The sequence below is a fragment of the Tachyglossus aculeatus genome, chromosome 2 (assembly GCF_015852505.1).
Source record: "Tachyglossus aculeatus isolate mTacAcu1 chromosome 2, mTacAcu1.pri, whole genome shotgun sequence".
NCBI classification, from domain to species: Eukaryota; Metazoa; Chordata; class Mammalia; order Monotremata; family Tachyglossidae; genus Tachyglossus; species Tachyglossus aculeatus.
In genome coordinates this window covers 63,693,858-63,702,383 of record NC_052067.1, presented here as the reverse complement: position 1 = coordinate 63,702,383, position 8,526 = coordinate 63,693,858, and positions in this window count along the sequence as shown.

Sequence of the window (8,526 nt, the reverse complement as noted above, 5' to 3'; positions counted from 1 at the left end):
CTTTCAAAGCCTTTTAAGATCACATCTCCTTCGAGAGGCCTCACCCAAATAAGTCCTCTTTTCTGTGACCACCTCCCCCTTCTGCATCATCTTTGCACTCAGATCTGAGCCCTTTGGATATTTGGTATTCACCCCACCCTCAGCTGCACAGCACTTATATACATATCTGTAAATTATTTATATCAATGTTCATCTCCCCCTCTAGACTTTAAGCTCTTTGTGGGCAGGGAACGTGTCTAGCAACTCGGTTCTTTTGCACGGCTTAGTGGCAAGAGCACGGGCTTTGGAGTCAGAGGACATGGGTTCTAATCCCTGCTCTGCCACTTGTCTGCTGTGTGACCTTGGGCAAGGCACTTCACTTCTCTGTGCCTCAGTTACCTCATCGGTAAAATTGGGATTAAGAGGGCAGGGATTGTCGCCATTGCTGTATTGTACTTTCCAAATGCTTAGTACAGTGCTCTGCACACAGTAAGCGCTCAATAAATATGACAATGAATGAATGAATGGCAATCTGATTACCTTGTATCTACCTCAGTGTTTAGAACAGTGCTTGGCACATAGGAAGCACTTAACAAATACCATTATAATTATTATTACTCTCCCAATTTTGTAGTATAGTGTTTGGCTCACCGTAAGCACTCAATAAATGCCATTGATTGACCAATAATTGCAGTATTTGTTAAGCACTGTACTAAGTGCTGGAGTAGATACAAGACAATCAGTTGTCATATGGGGCTCACAGTCTAAGTAGAAGGGTGAACAAGTACTGAATCCCGATTTTGCATGTGAAGGAACTGAGGCACAGAGAAGTTAAGTGACTTGCCCAAGATCACACAGCGAGTAAATGGTGGAGCTAGGATTAGAATCCAGGTCCTCTGACTCCCCAGCCCATGTTCTTTCCATTAGGCCACACTTCTTCTGATATCCTAAAGGAGGTGTGATTTCAGAAAGGCCTGGAACATGACAGCAGTGTTTTGCTGGATGTGGAGGGGAAAGGAGGATGTGAGCATGAGGCTGGTGGCATAACGGACAAGGGTGAGGCAGAGTGAGGTGGTTGGTTATTAGAACAAAATGCACAAATTGGGGTGTCCAGAAAGAGTAGTGAGGGCAAATAGGGGGGCTGGGGTGGGCGAGCCGACTGAGTGCCTTAAAGTCAATGGTAAGGATTTGAGAGGAAGTTTGTTACGGGCAAAGAACGTGTCTGCTAATTCTCTTGTATTGTACTTCCCCAAGTGCTTAGTACAGTGCTCTGCACTTAGTAAGTGCTCAATAGATACCGCTGATGGATTGCTTGATTGGGGGTTTTGGGTCATTCTTGGTTTCTGCCTATTTTTTTTTCTGGCATTAGCTTATCCGTTTGTTTTAATTAGATGTCCTCTCTCAATGCTTCTCTGCCTCCTGCTGCTCATTCTGCTAATTACATATAGGATTATGTGGCTGCCCATTTTGTCAAGCTTAATTTTCATTCCTCATTGTTGCATAGAGTGTATTTTGTTAAGCCCTGAAAAGGGAGGGATGTTGTCCATTAGTCAAATAGCTCTGGCTAGGAGGCCATAATTCTTTTCTAGATTGTGATGAAAATCATAGTTGTGCAACTGAAAGCAGGCACCAATGTCATCTGAAAAAAAATCCCAAAGGACCAATGGACAATGATGTTGCTCTCTTCTCTGTATCCACAGAGAAAGTGCTGAATATTTGTAGTGAATTTTAAAAGAAAATGCAGTGTAGCCTAATGGAAAAACCACTGGACTGGGTAGGGTATCGGGTGACCCAGATTTTAGTCTCAGCTCTGCCACTGGCTTGCTGAATGACCTTGGGCAAGTCATTTAACCCCTCAGCCTCAGCTTTCTTATCTGAAAAATGGGGCCAAGATAAATCGTGAGCCTCTGTGTTAGACAGACTTTGCCTGATGTAACTTTGTATCTACCCCAGGGTTTAGCACATATTAAACATTTTAAAAATGCCATAATTACTTAAGCATGTAAACATAATTTGTGTAATTTTAATTTGGATTTTTGATCCTAGTCTAGAGCTCAGTAGTCTATAGGCTGCACATGCCACATGTCCTAGTTGGATTCACAAAGGCCTAGTTTTTGCTACCTCTAGGTAGAGGATAGACTATATCCATCAGTTAGTCAGCTGTCTTTATTATTATTAAGAGTAATAATATTAATCATCATTATCATCGTCATGGTATTTAAGACCTTACTAATGCCAGTCTCTGTCCCACATGTGGCTTGCAGTGTAAGTAGGAGGGAGAAAAGGTAACAGATACCCATTTTACAGATGAGGAAGCAGCGGCAGATACAAGTTTCATGCCTTGCCGAATGTCACACAGCAGGCAAATCATGGAGCATGGCTCAGCATCAAGGTCTTCTGATTCCTGGGTCTGTGTTTTTTTTTTCTCTCTCTCTCTCCCCCCCCCCCCCCCCCCCCCCCCCCCCCAGATACTGTACTACACGCTGGGACTAAGCACAAACTAGGTCATGTTGGACCTAGTCCCCCTCCCACCTGAGGCTCACAGTCTTAATCCCCATTTTTACAGACGAGGTAGCCGAGGCACAGGAAAGTTAACTCACTTTTCCAAGTTCACACAGCAGAGAGGTAGCAGAGCTGGGATTAGAATCCAAGTCCTTCTGACTCCCAGGCCTACGCTCTTTCCATTAGGCCATGCTGCCTCCACTAAGCCATCCTGCTTCATCCAAAGACTCATTCAATCAATCGTATTTATTGAGCGCTTACTGTATGCAGAGCACTGTACTAAGCGCTTGGGAAGTACAAATTGGCAACACATAGAGACAGTCCCTACCCAACAGTGGGTTTACAGTCTAAAACCTCTAGTTGTATCCAACCCTGACTTCTCCTGGTTTCAACCTGTGATTCATTCATTCATTCAACCATATTTATTGAGCGCTTACTATGTGCAGAGCACTGTACTAAGTGCTTGGGAAGTACAAATTGACAACATATAGAGGTGGCCCATACCCAACATGGGCTCACAGTCTCGGGGGGGGGGGGAGACAAACAAAAAAAAACCCCAAGTAGATAGATGTCAATACCATCAGAATAAACAGAATTATAGCTGTATACACATCATTAATAAAATATAGTACGTATTTACAAATAAAATGGAGTAATAAATATGTACAAATTTATACAAGTGCTGTGGGGAGGGGAAGGGGATATGGCGGGGGGGGCGATGGGGAATGGAGGAGGAGGAGGTGAGGACAAAAGGGGGGGTTCAGTCAGGGAAGCCCTCCTGGAGGAGGTGAGCTCTCAGTAGGGCTTTGAAGGGAGAAAGAGCTAGTTTGGCGGATGTGTGGAGGGAAGGCATTCCAGGTCAGTGGAAGGATGTGGGCCAGGAGTCGACGATGGGACAGGCAAGAATGAGGCACATTGAGGAGGTTAGCTGCAGAGGAGCGGAGGGTGCAGGCTGGGCTGTAGAAAGAGAGAAGGGAGGTGAGGTAGGAGGGGGTGAGGTGATGGAGAGCCTTGAAGCTGAGAGTGAGTTTTTGCTTGATTCAAAGGTTGACAGGCAACAACTGGAGATTTTTGAGGAGGGGAGTGACCTGCCCAGAGCATTTCTTTACAGAGATAATCTGGGCAGCAGAGTAAAGTATAGACTGAAGCGGGGAGAGACAGGAGGATGGGAGATCAGAAAGGAGGCTGATGCAGCAATCCAGTCGGGATAGGATGAGAGATTGAACCAGCAAGGTAACGGTTTGGATGGAGAGGAAAGGGCAGATCTTGGTGATGTTGTGGAGATGTGACCGGCAGGTTTTGGTGACAAATTGGATGTGTGGAGTGAATGAGAGAGCGAAGTCAGGGATGACACCAAGGTTGCGGACCTATGAGACAGGAAGGATGGTAGTGCCATCTACAGTGACGGGAAAGTCAGGGAGAGGACAGGGTTTAGGAGGGAAGATAAGGAGCTCAGTCTTGAGCATGTGACTGAGTGAAGCAATTGTTAGCACAACTCTTTTTTGGCATATGCTACTGTCCAGTTGACTTCCTGGGTAGCCCTGGCCTTAAACTTGTGGAAATTCTAGCCAAAACAATTCAATTCACTATGGGGGAGAGGGAGGAGAAGAAGGAGAATGGAATGAATAGTACAGTGCTTTGCAAGAAGTTAAGCGCTTATTAAATATGATTGAATGATCGAATGGATCAGCTTTGGGGCGTGGGAAGGACCAATTGTTTGGCCCTGAGACCCAGGACATGGTCTTGCCCTAAACGAGAGATGAGACTTGACTGCTACTATAGTAGTGATAGTATTTAAGTGCTTACTCTGTACAGAGCACCGTGGGAAAAAACAAACAAAACCACTTACACTGTGAGCATCTACTTAAGACTGTGAGCCTCATGTGGGACAGGGACTCTATCCAACTTAACTTGTACCTACCCCAGTGCTCAGTGTTTTACAAGTACCAATTTAAAAAACAAAAAACAGGTGAGAGTTTGACATCCATCTGGGTCCTCCACAGCCTCATAATCTCAAAATAAGTTGGGGAAGGGTTTGATGAAAGAAGGAAAAATGAAATAATTTGAATATAAAACAGCATAAACGTTTAGAGTCCAAAAGTCTGGTGGTAAAGAGGAGCTTTAGAGAGCTTTTAAAATTCACAAAAGTGGTACACTGACACAGCTTACATCCCACACAGCCGAAATAATAATAATATTAATTGCGGTATTTGTAAGCATTTACTCTTGTGACAAAGTGTACTAAGTGCTGGAGAAGATACAAGATATAGAGAAGCAGCATGGCTCAATGGAAAGAGCATGGGCTTGGGAGTCAGTGGTCATGGGTTCAAATCAAGGCTCTGCCAATTGTCAGCTGGGTGACTTTGGACAAGTCAGTTGACTTCTCTGTGCCTCAGTTACCTCATCTGTAAAATGGGGATTAAGACTGTGAGCCACACGTGAGACAACCTGATCACTTTGTATCCTCCCCAGCACTTAGAACAGTGCTTTGCACATAGTAAGCGCTTAACAAATGCCATCATCATAATCAGGTCTCACATGAGGCTCACAGTCTTAGTAGGAGGAAGAACAGGTATAACAGGTATTGAATCCTCATTGTGTAGGAGGGGTAGAGAGAAGTGACTTGCCTAAGGTCCCAAAGCAGACAAGTGGCGGGGCTGGGATTAAAATCCAGGTCTTCTGATTCTCGGGCCCCTGCTTTTCCCCCTAGACCTTACAGGACATGTGGGGACATGTGGGGAGGGTGACCGCGGACATCCAAAGGCACTGGCTTGTGTTAGGGGATGTTGCATTTTTGAGTTTTCTCTAAATTCTTATTACCCTACAGTGTGATTGCTTTTAGCGTCTGCTTCGTTTTTTTTCAAGCCTGAACCCATAATTCACATGGCTAGTTTTAACTGCCTGAAAGATTTTTACCTTTTTAATGTGGTCATATTTATTTACTACTACTATCTAAATTAGTGAAAGTGAAAAGGAAAATTGTTTGGTGTTTGTTTATCCTCTGACCAATAACAGGAGGGAAATCCCATAAACTCCACTTACCAGATCTTTCATAAATCTAAATCCAAATCAAGTGTCTAAAGCTTTATTATTTTATCATTTCTATTTATAAACTATTGGCAGGGTTTTATTTTAAATTGCCTCCAAATTGCACTAAGAATACACTTCTCAGAAAGATGATGAGTAGTGTACTGTGGTATCTAGAATTGCTGAAGAAATAAGCTGAGAAGCACAAGAGCTTCACAGGAAGGAACATTACCAAATACCTCAATTTAAATAGTGAGAGCATAGTTCAGAAATTCTAAAGTTTTTTCTGGTCTAGGTATGAATGTGAATGGAAGCAAAATCTTTTCTCCAACGTCTTAAAAATGCATTCAACTGTAGTGAAGTTGGAATGTCCGTTTTACCCATAGATGTTAGAAAATCGAACTAAAGAGATATCTGGGGAAACAAAAAGAATTGCGACTGTTCCGATCCACAAAAATTGTGACTCTCAACTTGCTGGGTCATGCCATGAGTAGTGGCAGGAGGTGGGAATTTTCACATTGGGTCAGTTCTCTGAAAAACACTATGATGTCATTTCAGGTGTCATGGAAAATTTTTTAAATTAACGGGTTTCAGGCAAAAGATGTATAAGTAATTCATTTATTGAAAAAAAGACCATTGCCAAGAGTATTAGAGAGAGGCCTGAAGGATGATCTGTGGAATTAAGATAATTAAGGAGCAGCAGTTTTTATCAATGAAAATGCAAACCTGAAATTGTCTCTGAACTGGGAAATATGATTTCTGAACTTTCGTACAGAACTATGGCAAACGTAGTTTGCATATAAATATCTTTGGTTTATTCTAATGAGCTACTTCAAGAGGCTTTTATTTTCTTTTTCCTCCAAAGTGCATTTGAAAAGCTTATGTTGAACAGAATATGGGCTCAGTATTCATTACAGCAAAGATGCTAGGAGAGTATATGAGCATTCTTTGTGGCCTAAATGACAAAAACGAGTCCTAGTTGCTTTGTGCTGTGCTTCACTTACACAGACTGCAGTGCCTTCTGTCTGCTTTAGGGTGTGGCATCTGCCATTGGGGAGGAAAAACTGGCATGTGTTGCCTTTTATAGCAGACTGATTTCATTGTGCCGAGGGCCTCTATTTTATACCTTCTTAGTTCCAACCTTCTAGATGACTTGCTGGAACAAATGAAATTAAAAGGACCTAGAACTTCTTGATTTTTTTTTTAGCTTCATGATATTTCTGCAGGAAATCTATATGAAAACAGCTACATATTTAACTTGGTGATTTATTTTCCTCTGAAGCATCCCGTGTGAAATAAGGCACTTAATATGGTTATCCTCACATGTATAGCCCTGGCAGTATCTTATTTTTAAATTTTATCTCTAGCATTCAAAGAAATGTTTTAAAGCACAGATGCGCACAGAAACTTATTTTGGAGTACATATCGATGCATCTGATGCCTAAACCATATTCGTATTTGTGTAGGAAAGACTGTTACAATTTGACGTACCTGGCCTAACGTATGCAATTAGTGTTTAAATGCAGAAAAGACAAATCTGGAGAAAATGTCAAGAAGACACACAACCGAAGGGGACAGTATTCACTTGGCCAAAAGATGATGAAAGATTTGGCATGATTTCAACTCTCTTCTACAAAGGTGATAAAAAAAACCCTTTTCAGTTGTTCGCCTAGAAATGTAATTTGTTGTTACTAGTCAGCAATGACCCCTGGGTATGCACCTGATTTCCCCCACCACAATTTGGTCACCATTATTTTTTTTCCCTACTCTATCGTTTTCTCCTAGCCACATATCATATTTACACATGGTCAAACAAACAAAATTAGCATTCAAGTTGAAAGCCCAGTCGAAGAGTTGGGGAATGTGGGATAAGTAAATCCTACTGGAAGTCCAGGCTTTCACTTGGAAGACTAGAAAAAGAAAGTTGGTAATCCTAGGTCTCACCCTGGTTGCCCAATTCTCCTGCCAATCATGTACACATGAGTTTACTTTCTCAGGAACCTTCTATTTTAAACACATTCTTTCCTGACCACAGTGTAATCCAAAATACAAAATATTTTCAAATACTTTAAAACAGCTGATTGTTGTTTGCCCAACAAAAGAGAAAACATTTCCGTGGGACTGGTTTTCAGGCCTTGATAATGTGTTTGTTTACAAAAGTATGCTTCTTTCATCCTACATTAACTTTTTTTCTGTTTCATATTACTCGAGCAGCGCTTATAGATTAAGGTGGTGAATGTAAAGATCAACTGCTGAAATCGGACGAACCGAATGTAAAGATCAACTGCTGAAATCGGATGAACCGTGCGATGTTGCTATTTCATCAGTTGAGTAAACTTTTGCATGAACACTGTTGGGCTCACCCAAACAACTCCGTAGTGACCTCACAAAAGGGCAAAAGGCAACTTTTATCTTGGCAAATACGAGAACACTGTTCAGAAACCATTATCTATAAAGTGCCTTGCCCACAGCTTTTTACGACTTGAAAACCAGAGGTTCCCTCCCAGTAGTGTAAAACGGTTTAAATTCTATGAAATGTATATGTTCCCTGGTTTGGAAAGCCGGCTCGTTTTATTGCAGAAAAAGGAAAAAAAAGTCGTGGCCGTCCTAAAGCCTGGTACAAAATGACCCCAAGGCCAGACAGTGCTTTTTCACAACTGGCCCACATAGGATCCTGATTTTATTTTTTTAAATTCTAGGTCGCTCAGTACAGCCTCAGATGGGCAACTTGGCCCCTCATCCAGTCCTGTCCTTCTGCCTGTCGCTCAGGCCCGTTTTGCCACCCCTGCATCGTTCCCTCGGAATATAAAAACAAACGCATCGGTCCCCAGTTGGCACGAAGCGGATGCCCAGGAGGGGCCGGGACCGCGTCTGCCGAGCCTTGGGGAAGCGCTTCTCCCCGCGCCTGCGAGCATGTGCGGCCGCTCGAGCTGCAGGAGACGGCGGCGGAAGGAGCGGAGCCGGAGCGGAGCCGAAGCCGGGGCCCGGGCAAAATCCAGTCCGCGTTTTGCCAAGCGC